The following is a 15,888-nucleotide window of genomic DNA, read 5'->3' on the forward strand; positions in this document are numbered from 1 at the left end:
CGTGGTGTTTGTGGTCAACATGTTTCTGCCCAATGTCCCATGCGGTTACGTGGCATTCGTCAGGACCTTATATCTAATGGGCTCCGTCTTTATAATTATATAATTAAATAAAGATCAACCACTATATGGGGTGTGAATTATCGCTATCCCCACTCTTATGGGACTTCAAGTCTAGCCTGTAGAAAAAGAAACCGACCACGCCCAACGATGATGGAATGTCACAGAGAGCGAACAAGATTAAGGCACGAAGCTGCCAATGCTCACCTTCGGTGAGATGCCCAAAGTCAGGCAGTCAGGCATCAGATAGCGGGGACACCGGATCCCACTGTTATGTTTCGATTTAGATGCCCATATATAGGTTTCCCTAAATCATGTCCTTATATAGACACAATTCGTATTGCCCTTATTTAGGCATAGAATCCCAGTCCTTATTTAGGCATTAGCCATGCAATCCAAATACAGGCATGGTCACGTACATCCGTTCATCCCACGTCACAACGAGTTCTTAGAAACCAGACCCTTAACCCATCAGGACTTTCCCTAGCTAGGATAATTGATTTCTCCAAGAACTCATCTATTATGCATTAACTACTATTCCTTAGGTGTTCATCCATGACGTCTTCCTCTACCCGCCTTAACGTCAATGATATAATTCCTAAGCACCTTCCAGGTATAAATATACCTTCCCTTACCATGGCAAACCACGGCACGGCTCAGCACGACTTGACTGCACGGTTCACCACGGTAAGTTCGGAAGAGACCATATCCCAGCCTGATGCACTGACCAGATGTGGTCATCCCTGCTCTCAGAGAACCCAGCTTCCAGTGTTCTGACTCCCTTCGCTGGGTGTTAGAGTTTGAGACTTGGAAAGAGATTCCCACCTCGCTCATTCTATGGAGCCGACTAGAACCTAGAGGGACTCTTGGCATACTAAACTTAGTATATACCATACTATAGAAAACAGCACCTACTTCTTACCTCGCACTACACTTAGGTTAGGTACACCGGGGTAGGACTATTTTAGAAGCATCAGACGAGTATTCACTGTTTAGCCTGTGTTATTTATGTATGTATATATGAATATATGTCATAGCTCAAAGACAATGCTATTGCAGTATTATTTCTTCTTACTGCTTACGCTGTGCTTATTATATCTTGCTTACTGTCTAATGATTGTAACAGCTCATATCTGTTACACGAGAAACAAGACTGTTCAATAAAGCCTTTTATTGAAACGCCCTCTTTCTATTTCTGTGTAACTCTGGAGAAACTAAGCATGCATGATTCACTGAGTGAAACTGTTATCTATTGTTTCCACGATTCTGAGACGCGTTCCGATTCTAAGGGAAACAAAGTTGTCATGTTTATGCGATTGCCAGAAACAAATCCCTTCCTGTTCATTCGAGCAGTTTCTAGTGACCTCTGAGTTAGCTGGTACACAAAGTAATTAAGTTTAATGTACTCGATAGGAGCATACTGACCTTAGTCCTATGCCAAAACTATAGTGTAAATTATTCCAATGCGCAGAGCCTATAAGGGAAATAGGAACTACACTACATGTGGCCCAATGGTTTGGTAAGGCACTAATTTAACTATAGATACTGAAGTAACTCAGTCGTGCTTTTCTCAGAGACCCCTACTCATAATACTCCATAAGACATCTGGAGTGGGTAGGGATAATATCGGCCATAGCTGAGTAGGACGAAAATCCTATGTATTAGCTGTTTGGTTTGTTCAACGTTGAAGGATACATTGTTCCAAAATATTGTGCACCATACCTTTGTTTCCTTGAAACTTGTTCTACATTTTTCATTAAACTAAATGTCTGATACAGAGGCTACGGCTGATCCAGTCGTAACAGGTTTAAATACTACAGGTTTAAATGAAACCGATGAGGGTGTTATAAACATCCATCCAAATTTAAGGAGAACCATCACTCTTAAACTTATAAAAAATGGCCTAACACCAAGAGGTGGTAGAGCAGTTTTTGTGATAGAATTATATTCATGGATTACATTCCCAGAATCAAATCCAGAAACAAAAATGTTTCACTTCTTCAAATAAGATGAACCACCTGAGGAGTACCTTCCCTTTGAGAATGTTGAAATTCCACTCACATACCAGGAGCATCAGCTCTGGTTTCAAGGCGCCCTAAAACATTACAATCACATTACCAGGCTCGGTCCACTAGGTAGACCAGGAGCAACATGGCAGATTTTAGCCGGCTACACACCTCATCCTGACATTGAAACAATGTCAGACGATGAATTACTCACTCAACTAAAAGAGTTAATACAAATTTACAGACAGTTAGTACAATATGTCATGCGGACTTTAACAGTCCAACCACCAATAAATATTCCAAATCAAACCCCTCATCAGGGGAATAAACTAAAAATTAATCCACACACGTTACACACAGTCATGGGTAAAATGTCCACAAAACGTGAACAAATTCCATTCTGGATAGCTCCAAAAATTACTCAAATCAAAGCAGTATTTCCTAATACTAGCCCTTATGAGAAACACAGAATCCTAACAATTTGTTTACCAATGGGGATCACACCACACCTGGAAGACTGCACCACTTGGGGCACAGTCTTTGCTGCCATCTATACTAAAACACATGGTGTTCCGTCTATTGCGGTAATACCTGATGTCCTTCAACAAATTCAAAGTGAATACGGGCCTGCTCTGAACTAAGGTATGAAATTACTGAAAAACTTCGACCAGTCTCAACAATAATATTATCTAATATTAAAGGGGAGGCAGCATCAGTGGCGATCTGCCAGAAATTAAGGGAATTTGATGTAACAGAACATCAACATGAACTACCCAGAATAATAGAAAAATCCTATGAAGAATTAGGCAGAGAAAGTTTAGGTGGGAAACCAGTTAAACCACAACTGTTTGAGGGTCCTGAAAAAGACTCCATTAAACACAATCCTACATCTTCTAAAAAGAAGTGGGAAAACAAAAAACAACATTCGAAAGAGAAACGTTCTCAATCCCGAGGTAAGTCTCCTCAAAAGGAGCACTCTGTAAGGAGGTACAACCTCAGGAATAGGGATAATTTGCAAAAATACAGACAGGTATCAAGATACTGATACACGTTCCTCACGTACCTTTCAGACATCTTCAGAGACATCTGAAAGAAGAGGACGATCAGATCATAAAGAAGAACGCGTGAAGTCCAGATACGATCAACACGTTCAGAAAAACAAACCAAAACCTCAATTCACTAAGAAAAAGGTAGCAGGTCGGAAGATCAGACATGCCGAAAATTCTGAGGACACAACTCAAGAATGGAGAATGGGCTCAGACAATGCTGGACAATTCAGCAGAAGTAACAATAGCTCGCCAGAACCTGAAGGCACTTCTGGAGATAGTGGACTTGAATGAGTACATCACATTTGAGACTGTAGACACCAGGGTTAGCATTCCTCAAAGGTTATATGAAATAACACTCAATAGATGGAGGGAGACATATCAAGAAAAGTGAAAGCACTCTTTTGGGAGAAGCCTTCAAGGGGTTATGATATACTTCCAGCAGAAAAAGACTGGCCAACAGAATTTGTCAGGGAGGGCCCCATGGTGAAGACATCATTATGCCAGCCTTCTCCAACCATGTTCCTATACATTTAAAATATACTTATGCCAGAAAATGGGCTGTAGCCCAGGCCCCTGCATTATACAAGAATCATGTAGGATGGGAGGAGTACTCACCTCACCATAAAATCCAATCAAAATGTCAACCTACTGCACAAAGGCAGTACCCAATTAAGCAAGAAGCTAAAAAACAGGTCAGGGAGATCTTAGATCAACATGAATACCAGGGGGTGATTGAAACATGCAATTCATCAATGAACAATCCTGAGGGCCTCATTTATGAAAAGTGACGCATCGCTGCAAGAAAACACTGATGCGTCACTTTTCATCGCGCCCTCCTTGCGACACAAATGATGCGTCATACTTACAGTATGACGCATCATGACGCAAGGAGTTACAGACACGTCAGTATTTCTGACGTATCTGTAGGCGCAAAAATGACGCATTGCTGGAGTGTGTCAAAAAAGTGACGCAACTCCAGCAATGGGTCATTACACATGGGCAAGTCTCATGTGAAATGTGCCTGCATCAGTCTTACGCCTGCCATGAGGCAGGAGTAAGATATTGACGAATTTGGGTCCTAGAAGTGGCGCAGTGAAATCTTATAGATTTCACTGCATCACTTCTACGACCCTTTCTTGCATAGGAACGCCCCCCCACATACATTATACCTGGCACAGGTGTAATGTGGCGCAGGGGTTTACAAAGTGACGCATCTACCTAGATGCGTCACTTTGTAAATATGGTGCAACAAGGCTCATTTTTTACGCCGCTGGTGCGTCACAAAAAGTGACGCAACGGTGGCGCAAAAGTGACGCAAGGGCTCATAAATAAGCCTCTGAGTTTCCTGTTTCCAAACCAGACAATACATATCGTCTAGTTTTGGATTACAGACATCTGAACGCTTGTTCTAAAACTTTTGCTGTGCAAAATGCACACAGAACAGCATTAATGAATAACATTCTGCGTAAAAAATATACAACCACATTGGATATCTCAAATGGTTTCGTTTTGTCAAAACATAGCACCTAAAAGTAGGTACTTAACAGCTTTCACAATAATGGGGACCCAGCGACACTTCTGTCGACTCCCACAAGGGTTCAAGAACAGCCCAGGGTTATTCTCAGCAAGAGTAACAGAGTTACTACAAATTTATGATGACGAGGCATTGTCATATGTCGATGATATCTATCTGACAGACGATGACCTGGATAGGCACTTGAACAGGGTGAACACCATTATACTGGGCTTCGCCTCTGAGGGCTGTAAATTCAACTTTAAAAAATCTAGAATTGCCCATCTCAATGTCCTTTTCCTAGGATATGAGCTTTCAAGTGAAGGCAAAAGCCTGGCAGCTAACTTTTTAGAAAAGTGTGCGCTGCCCCAACCTCCAAAAACGCGGAAAAATTTAGTCAATTCTAGGTTTCCTGAATTTCGGAAGAACTTACATTCTAAATTCCGCAGAAAGGGTTAAACCTCTCTAAGAATTAATCAAACCTGATTTGAAAAACAAAGATTGGACACAGGAGCACACAGAAATCCTGCGTTCACTTTAAGCTGACTTATTAGCAACAAATCACTTACAAACACATGTAAATACACACAATTTAGTGTTCGGAATAATTTCGGTCAATGCGGATTCACCTACTTAACTTTTAAAGAAGGTGAAAAAGTACTGATTGCATTCAAATCACATTTGTATACACAAGCGGAAATGCGATTCACTTCGACAGAAAAAATTCTGATAGCAATTCAAACCGCTGTAGCAAATGAAAGAGCTCTAGCTCAGGGGAAACGCATTATTGTCGTGACTCCGGTACCTGCTTTAGAGGCAGTTATAAAAGCGAGCATTCCGAATGCAAAAGCTTTACATCCAAGATGTCTACAATGGTTAATTCTCTTGCTGCAATAGATGTTGAATATGTTTTTGCCCCTAATTTAAAAACACAAGCATTCCTGCAATACGAACACGAATGTCCTCTGCCTATTGAGATTCTCCCTCTTGACCAGTATGAATTTATACTTTTATCTGACGGATCAGCACAACCCGCTACGGAAAGCAAGCAAGCTTACAGTGCAGCATGCACAATCGTTAAAGGTTGTATGCGCAATGGTAAATTCCGACCGAGGGTCACTAAAACACAATCTCTCGGAGATTGTGCAGCTCAGCGAGCTGAACTACAAGCATTCAAATTGGCACTTGAAAATAAGGATCGTGAATTCCCCACACTTATAGTGTGCAATTCTTTTTACTGTGTCAATCATATAATTAGGCCTGGGCGGTAAATACCATTCCGCTCGCAGAATTTGGGTAATTTCGCGTTCCGCGGAGAACGCGGCATTGCCCAAAATTCTGCTTTCCGCGGCTTCGCAGAATTGTTTGCTTGTTCGCGTTCTCAAAATGCGTGTTCGAGAGATATTTCCCCCCGAGCATGCAAACAGCTTTCGCGGACAGGGAAAAAACATTGCGAACAAGCAATTCCGCGTGTTCCCTGAATTTCTGCGTGCTCGTGGAGATTTTTTACAGTTTCGCGGACATTTGCATAGCGCGACTACGCAAATTCCACCCATCCCCGACATATAATGAATATTTACAGAATCGGCTTCCAAATGGTTTTAAAGATGCAAAATGTGGCACATTCAAGCATAAAATGCTTTGGGAATAAGTAGTTCAGTTGCAAGACGGACTACAAAACACTAATGTGATACACAAGCTGAGTCATCAACGTGATGGCGTTCACGTTGCAGGGAATTCATTGGCTGACGAAGCCGCGAAGGGGGCTGTGCAAACGGCTTCCATAGCTGCGATCACTCGTTCAAAAACGAGAATAGACAGTGAGATATTATTGGCTGTCAATGCTTCAAGCAAAGGCAGTGGTGCAGCGTTACCTAAAAGGTTCCACTCAAATACTCGTATATAATTGATGCGAACAACGTTCCATTTGCTCGAATCCCTGGAGTGGGGAATAGGGTAATTCCAAACATGGAACGTAGATTAGGACTAATCCTAGCAGCACATGAGGGGATAGCTTCTGCCCATGCAGATGTTTCCGCCACAGTGTCGTTATTAAAACAGAGATATTGGTGGCCTGGCATTAGGAAACAGACCAAAAACTATGTTTTGGAATGTGAAATATGCCAAAAGATGAAAGTCTGTACAGTGAAATGTCCTGCACAGACACCCCTGTCAATTTCAGATAAACCATTAGCTTGTGTTTACCTGGATCACTGCGGTCCCTTGCAAAGGGATGGTAACTATAAATGAATCATGGTTGCAGTTGATTCGTGCTCAAGGTACCTATGGATGTGGCCTCAGTGCTCGGCTGATGCTCGAACTGCAATAAAAGATTTGCGAGTCTTTATTGGCATATACGCAATTGGCGCACTACACTCTGACCAGGGCCCTGGGTTTAGCTCTCGGGCTTACAAAGAAGCCATGGCCAGTCTGGGCGTTGCATTGTGGTACTCCTCTCCATTCCATCCTGAGGGAAATTCAGTTGTGGAAAGGAAAAACCGGGACATAAAGCGGTTTATAACAGCTAGGGTATTAGGTTCGGGTGATCAGTGGGTCAAACATCTTTATGGGGTCCAACGCTCATTAAACAATTTGCCAAGAAGTTCTCTAGGGGGATTACTCCATATGAGGTCCTATTTGGGACAAGAATGTGGGTTCCTGATCTCGAATGTAAAGGCAAAGTGGTGGAAAATAAACCATTTGATGTCAAAGATCGTTTGGCTGTTTTACAGGACTTAAATGAACTAAGAGCGAAACAAAGCAACATGCTCCAGAAGCCAACCACCACTGGGGATAATCCAGCCGTCCCAGCAAGGCCTGTCTGGATCCCAAAGCTTGGAGATCTAGTCAGAGAAAAGATCACGGACAATAGGAATTTGGGCCTTCTTACAGACAACCATCACCTGTCCTAGTAATCCACGGATCAGAACAGCACTTCTGCCGCCCCTTGCTGGTAAAAAGGAGAAAAGATTTGTGTCCATTGACCTCATCAAACTACACTATCCGGCCAATACTAAGCAGTAGGCCATGTGGACTCCGACCAAGTAGCAGACGCTCTCTTCTAGCTACTATCCAAGAGGTTCAAACTGAAAGACTCATCACCATTGAGAATCCAACAGTAAGAAATGAAGGACTAAGCAACAATGCTATGGAACTCATCCCTCTTGAAACCCAAATAACAGTCCGTCTTGATACACCGGTCTAACCAATGTAGCAAGTGATCCACTGGTTCCAGCGATTTCAACGAATCCTGATGCAATTTCAACCATTGACAGAACTGCCTCTGGCTATTTAATTAACTTTGATACGTTTTCTGAGGATCCCAGTGAACCTCAAACGACTCCAGCGAAAAGAACTTTGAAAGAACAAGCACAAGACTTCTTTCAACACGTGAAAAAGACTTATCTAGTTTCACCATGGATTGAACTATGGATTATTTCTGGAATATTTTTCTTTCTGCTTTGGCTAGCTTTAGTAATAACTCTGAGCATGTTGATAAATGGAAGATATATTCATTTGGACACAGAAAGTAAAAATGTGAACTTACTTTTGAAACCACACAAATCATCCCATCGTGAAGCAAGAGACTTGTCAGCAGTGAAGATCACAGCCGTTCCTATACAAGATGGTATAGTTTGGGACATAATGGATAATGATATACTTAGAGGGTTCAACAGACTATGAACAGCTTTTTTGTTACAACCACTATGGTCATCATTTCTTGCATAAAACTGTAACACCTAGAAATGTATTATTTATAACCAATGGGAACATCTACCTACACCACCAAGGGGTAGCTCAAAATCATGTGAAATGAAGTTTCCATATTTTTCAGGGTACAATACGTCGAATCCAGAAACATTTTACTTTAAAAATGTGAACAAAACCGGACTGAAAAATATGTTAACTAATACAAAACAGATTTATTCTGTAGCCTTTATTGCCCAACTGTCTAGACAGAGTTTCGACTTTTGGAAAGACACAATTGACACAAAATCTGTCTGGAGTACAAAAGATTGGCAAGTGCAGGGAATAGAAGCTTTATTTAGAGCCTGTATCATCCCACAGCAGATAATGTTAGCCAAGATCAAAGACATGAACAAACCGTCCATACCTACACCTGCAAGTAATAGCACTAGACAGGGGGTGGTCGACATACATACTATCTTACAATACAACAGATCAGATTCCGAATGGAAAAAATGGTTGCTCTGGCTCACAGACACAAACATCTGTCAAGAAAGATTCCTGAACAAAACACAAGGTTTAACACTCAATAGGCCAGACCCACGCTATGTTCAAAGACAGCATCCGGGGGTAGTAACAACATACAGTGTAGGAAAATTATGACTTGATTGGCTACAGACATCTACACTAAAGGATGTGAAACAACACTTATCTTTACTTAAAGAAGATGCACACCTTAGGGAATTCTTGCTAGGTCCAAGAAAACTGTGTCAAAAACGTTTCATATATGCTGGCATCTATGCTGCTTGTAATGAACTATAGAAGGTTACCCAAGCAGACGCTGCAGAAAGAGTAAAAGAATTTGATTGTATTAATTTAGAGAAATCTCTTGCTGTGGTCGACAACGGGTTAACGACTGTCATCCAGGACATATTCATTGGGAAACATTGTATCCTCTCTGCGTCAAGGCCACTCTCAATTACGTTCTATTCTATCATTAGGCTGGACGCTACAAAACTTGCGTGCAGGCTATGTCCCTTGGCATTTCATCAACACGTCTTCTCTGTTTTCTGATTACAATCTCATGGAAAAACAGATCAAACTGGCACAAAGGGGAGCGAAGTATAAAGTGCTGAGCTTTGAAAAACTGGAACAATTGCCATTTACAGTAGCAGAAAAACCAGCTACAGAAGGGATCATACATGGCAAAATAACTCTGCCTGTTACAACTTTCCATTTTCAATATTGCCTTAAACACATGCCAGTAGGCAAATACGAAAGGTTGGGTAAAGAATACATCGGGACATCCTGGGATTTACCTTACACACACAGATGTTGGAGTGGGGGACGTGAAGTGTTTATTAGCAGTTCACACTGTGTAAATGCACTGAGCGTTTAACTCATATGTCGGGATATTAGTCTACACGGGGCCTATAGTGGTTTCACTGCAAATTTATCCTGCCGCCTACAAGGTTCACCGGCCGCTGTGATTAATCCGAAGTTTGGACAACTTTAAAATGAGAGTTACCTCATGTTGAATGATCAGAGCTGTTGTGGCATGTTGCCAGGTATCCCATATCTACTAACGGTTGTTCCCCCAAATAGACACAGTCAGTGAGTCACCTTTATGGCCTTCACTGAACATCTCTTCTATACGAATTGATACTTTAAGAAGAATAAAAGCCATTCTTTTACAACAAACCGTGCCTTTGACCTCGGCCAAAGAAACCTATGATCTACAAGTCGCAAGGACTTCGGCTGAGATACAGGCTCTGTTAAGGACAAATTGCCCTACATATTTCACAGAAATGTTGGGACGTATCTTAAACATGTCTGATACGAGCTGTATTGTGCATGTATTTAAGACTGTATGTTCGGGACTGTTAACACCTTTTCAAGCCGCCCTCGGAATCATTCCAAACTTCATGCACTCGGTGTTTGGTGGTGTGCCGCTAAGTCTAGCAATCGTCGCAGGAATCCTATTTTTATTCCTACTGCTACGCTATGGCAAGCCAATCCACCAGCGTCACTCTCAACACCTTGGAGAATGCTCTCCTGGAAAGGAAGTGTCGTGAGCGCATAGTACCGCTATTGGGTTTACCTCTTCTACGAGAACTAAATACCACATGGTTTCTGTCGTTCAGACCAATCTGGCAATATTGCATCTTACCTCTTCTACGCTGTCAGCTTTGTGGTGAAGAATGTGTGCTAGAAATCTGTCTAACACTCCCATCAGTCATGCCAACGGATATCAATACTCTGCTGCACCCGATAATGGCCCATGCTCTGTGTTGTCCCCAGTGGTTACCGATCCTGATGACGGTATTCACTGAGATCTCACAGACGCAACATGCTACTGCTGAGGTACGAGATGGATCAATAGGCACACAGGTAACATCGGCAAAGAACACTGCTACTGACGATGCATCACATCTGTGTTCAGTTAGTCTTCTAAACGAGGTAATTGACCTATTATCGACAACGATAGACGACTTTTTGTCTACAGGATTAGAGGATTTCATGTTTTTCCCAGCATCTTCAAATAACATTTGATTTGGCTCACAGTGTACCATGTAATCTATTAATTCGGCCTTCATTTTTTCAAAACAAGACGAAATTTGGAACTTTCCTAAAGATCACTTTTGTGAATATTGACTTTTTCTTTTATGGCTAAAAAACTCTGCTTACAGTAGAGAACTATTCAGAGACAACAGACTTCTTTGAACACACTTCCAGGGACACGTTGTCACCTTTTTCACATTTATGTATTCATGACATGAAATGGCTCCAAACTATTTTCTATTTTCTTTCTGAAAAACTGGATCATTTCATTACATATGTGTATATATTTCTGTTCATTAACTTAAGCATTCACTGTAAAAATATGCTTAGAATGAAACCTTGCTTTAGTATGTACAGCACCTTTGCATTTCATGTGTAGAAAACTTTTTAACAATGGCTTTTTAGTGTGCTTTTACAAATGTTTTTAGTGAACATGTGATACTCAATTTTATGTGTTTAGCATGTTAAGCATTTAGTAATATCAATCATTCGTCAATGGAGTGGGTGTTGTGTTTTTATTAGGATGCCCGTATATAGGTTTCCCTAAATCATGTCCTTCTATGGACACAGTTCGCATTGCCCTTATTTAGGCAAAGAATCCCAGTCCTTATTTAGGCATTAGCCATGCAATACAAATACAGGTATGGCCACCTACATCCGTTTATCCCACGTCACAACGAGTTCTTAGAAACCAGACCCTTAAGCCGTCTGGACTTTCCCTAGCTAGGATTATTGATTTCTCCAAGAACTCATCTATTATGCATGAACTACTATTCCTTAGGGGTTCATCCATGACGTCTTCCTCTGCCCGACTTTACGTCAATGGTAGCATTCCTAAGCACCTTCCAGGTATAAATATACCTTCCCTTACCATGGCAAACCACGGCACGGCTCAGCACGACTTGACTGCACGGTTCGCCACGGCAAGTTCGGAAGAGACCATATCCCAGCCAGATGCACTGACCAGATGTGGTCATCCCTGCTCGCAGAGAACCCAGCTTCCAGTGTTCTAACTCCCTTCACTGGATGTTAGAGTTTGAGACTCGGAAAGAGATTCCCACCTCGCTCATTCTAAAGGGATGGAGCCGACTGGAACCTAGAGGGACTCTTGGCATACTAAACTTAGTATATACCATACTATAGAAAACAGCACCTACTTCTTACCTCGTACTACACTTAGGTTAGGTACACCGGGGTAGGACTATTTTAGAAGCATCAGACGAGAATTCACTGTTTAGCCTGTGTTATTTATGTATGTATATATGAATATATGTCATAGCTGAAAGACAATGCTATTGCAGTATTATTTCTTCTTACTGCTTACGCTGTGCTTGTTATATCTTGCTTACTGTCTAATGATTGTAACAGCTCATATCTGTTACACAAGAAACAAGACTGTTCAATAAACCCTTTTATTGAAACACCCATCTTTCTATTTCTGTGTTACTCTGGAGAAACTAAGCATGCATGATTCACTGAGTGAAACTGTTATCTATCGTTTCCACGATTCTGAGACGCGTTCCGATTCTAAGGGAAACACAGTTGTCATGTTTATGCGGTTGTCAGAAACAAATCCCTTCCTGTTCATTCGAGAAGTTTCTAGTGACCTCTGAGTTACCTGGTACACAAAGTAATTAAGTTTAATGTACTTGATAGGAGCATACTGACCTTAGTCCGATGCCAAAACTATAGTGTAAATTATTCCAATGCGCAGAGCCTATAAGGGAAATAGGACCGACACTACATGTGGCCCAATGATTTGGTAAGGCACTAATTTAACGCTAGATACTAAAGTAACTCAGTCGTGCTTTTCTCAGAGACCCCTACTCATAATACTCCATAAGACATCTGGAGTGGGTAGGGATAATATCGGCCATAGGTGAGTAGGACGAAAATCCTATGTATTAGCTGTTTGGTTTGTTCAACGTTGAAGGATACAGTGTTCCAAAATATTGTGCACCATACCTTTGTTTCCTTGAAACTTTTTCAACATTTTTCATTAAACTAAAAGTCTGATACAGAGGCTACGGCTGATCCAGTCGTAACAGGTTTAAATACTACAGGTTTAAATGAAACCGATGAGGGTGTTATAAACATCCATCCAAATTTAATGAGAACCATCACTCCTAAACTTATAAAAAATGGCCTAACACCAAAAGGTGGTAGAGCAGTTTCTGTGATAGAGTTCTATTCATGGATTACATTCCCAGAATCAAATCCAGTAACAAAAATGTTTCACTTCTTCAAATAAGATGAACCACCTGAGGAGTACCTTCCCTTTGAGAATGTTGAAATTCCACTCACATACCAGGAGCATCAGCTCTGGTTCAAAGCCCTAAAACATTACAATCACATTACCAGGCTCGGTCCACTAGGTAGACCAGGAGCAACATGGCAGATTTTAGCCGGCTACACACCTCATCCTGACATTGAAACAATGTCAGACGATGAATTACTCACTCAACTAAAAGAGTTAATACAAATTTACAGACAGTTAGTACAATATGTCATGCGGACTTTAATAGTCCAACCACCAATAACCATTCCAAATCAAACCCCTCATCAGGGGAATACACTAAAAATTAATCCACACACGTTACACACAGTCATGGGTAAAATGTCCACAAAACGTGAACAAATTCCATTCTGGATAGCTCAAAAAATTACTCAAATCGAAGCAGTATTTCCTAATACTAGCCCTTATGAGAAACACAGAATCCTAACAATTTGTTTACCAATGGGGATCACACCACACCTGGAAGACTGCACCACTTGGGGCACAGTCTTTGCTGCCATCTATACTAAAACACATGGTGGTCCGTCTATTGCGGTAATACCTGATTTCCTTAAACAAATTCAAAGTGAATACGGGGCAGAGCCTGCTCTGAACTTAGGTATGAAATTACTGAAAAACTTCGAACAGTCTCAACAATAATATTATATATTATTAAAGGGGAGGCAGCATCAGTGGTGATCTGCCAGAAATTAAGGGAATTTGATATAACAGAACATCAACATGAACTACCCAGAATAATAGAAAAATCCTATGAAGAATTAGGCAGAGACAGTTTAGGTGGGAAACCAGTTAAACCACAACTGTCTAAGGGTCCTGAAAAAGACTCAATTAAACACAATGCTACATCTTCTAAAAAGAAGTGGGAAAACAAAAAACAACATTCGAAAGAGAAACGTTCTCAATCCCGAGGTAAGTCTCCTCAAAAGGAGCACTCTGAAAGGAGGTACAACCTCAGGAATAGGGATAATTTGAAAAAAACGGACTGTTATCAAGATACTGATACACGTTCCTCTCGTATCTTTCAGACATCTTCACAGACATCTGAAAGAAGAGGACGATCAGATCCTAAAGAAGAACGCGTGAAGTCCAGATACGATCAACACGTTCAGAAAAACAAACCAAAACCTCAATTCACTAAGAAAAAAGTAGCAGGTCTGAAGATCAGACATGCCGAAAATTCTGAGGACACAACTCAAGAACGGAGAATGGGCTCAGACAATGCTGAACAATTCAGCAGAAGTAACAATAGCTCGCCAGAACCTGAAGGCACTTCGGGAGATAGTGTACTTGAATGAGTACATCACAGTTGAGACTGTAGACACCAGGGTTAGCACTCCTCAAAGGTTATATGAAATAACACTCCAGATGGAGGGAGACATACCAAGAAAGGTGAAAGCACTCTTTTGGGAGAAGCCTTCAAGGGGTTATGATATACTTCCCGCTGAAAAAGACTGGCCAACAGAATTTGTCAGGGAGTGCCCCATGGTGAAGACATCATTATGCCAGCCTTCTCCAACCATGTTCCTAGACATTTAAAATATACTTATGCCATGAAATGGGCAGTAGCCCAGGTCCCTGCAATACACAAAAATCATGTAGGATGGGATGAGGACTCACCTCACCATAAAACCAAATAAAAATGTCAACCTACTGCACAAAGGCAGGACCCAATTAAGCAAGAAGCTAAAAAATAGGTCAGGGAGATCTTTGATCAACATGAATACCAGGGGGGTGATTGAAACATGCAATTCATCAATGACCAATCCTTTGTTTCCTGTTTCCAAACCAGACAATACATATCGTCTAGTTTTGGATTACAGACATATGAACGCTTGTTCTAAAACTTTTGCTGTGCAAAATGCACACAGAACGGCATTAATGAATAACATTCTGCATAAAAAATATACAACCGCATTGGATATCTCAAATGGTTTCTTTTGTCAAAACATAGCACCTGAAAGTAGGTACTTAACAGCTTTCTCAACAATGGGGACCAAGCGACACTTCTGTCGACTCCCACAAGGGTTCAAGAACAGCCCAGGGTTATTCTCAGCAAGAGTAACAGAGTTACTACAAATTTATGATGACTAGGTATTGTCATATGTCGATGATATCTATCTGACAGACGATGACCTGGATAGGCACTTGAACAGGGTGAACACCATTATACTGGGCTTCGCCGCTGAGGGCTATAAATTCAACTTTAAAAAATCTAGAATTGCCAATCTCAATGTCCTTTTCCTAGGATATGAGCTTTCAAGTGAAGGCAAAAGCCTGGCCGCTAACTTTTTAGAAAAGTGTGCGCTGCCCCAACCTCCAAAAACGCTGAAAAATTTAGTCAATTCTAGGTTTCCTGAATTTCGGAAGAACTTACATTCTAAATTCCGCAGAAAGGGTTAAACCTCTCTAAGAATGAATTAAACCTGATTTGAAAAACAAATATTGGACACAGGAGCACACAGAAATCCTGCGTTCACTTTAAGCTGACTTGTTAGCAACAAATCACTTACAAACACATGTAAATTCAAGCAATTTAGTATTCCGAATAATTTCGGGTCAATGCGGAATCACCTACTTAACTTTTAAAGAAGGTGAAAAAGTACTGATTGCATACAAATCACATTTGTATACACAAGCGGAAATGCGATTCACTTCGACAGAAAAAATTCTGACAGCAATTCAAACCACTGTAGCAAAAGAAAGAGCTCTAGCTCAGGG

This window comes from Triturus cristatus, chromosome 1_1, assembly GCF_964204655.1.
Source record: "Triturus cristatus chromosome 1_1, aTriCri1.1, whole genome shotgun sequence".
In the NCBI taxonomy this organism is placed as follows: domain Eukaryota; kingdom Metazoa; phylum Chordata; class Amphibia; order Caudata; family Salamandridae; genus Triturus; species Triturus cristatus.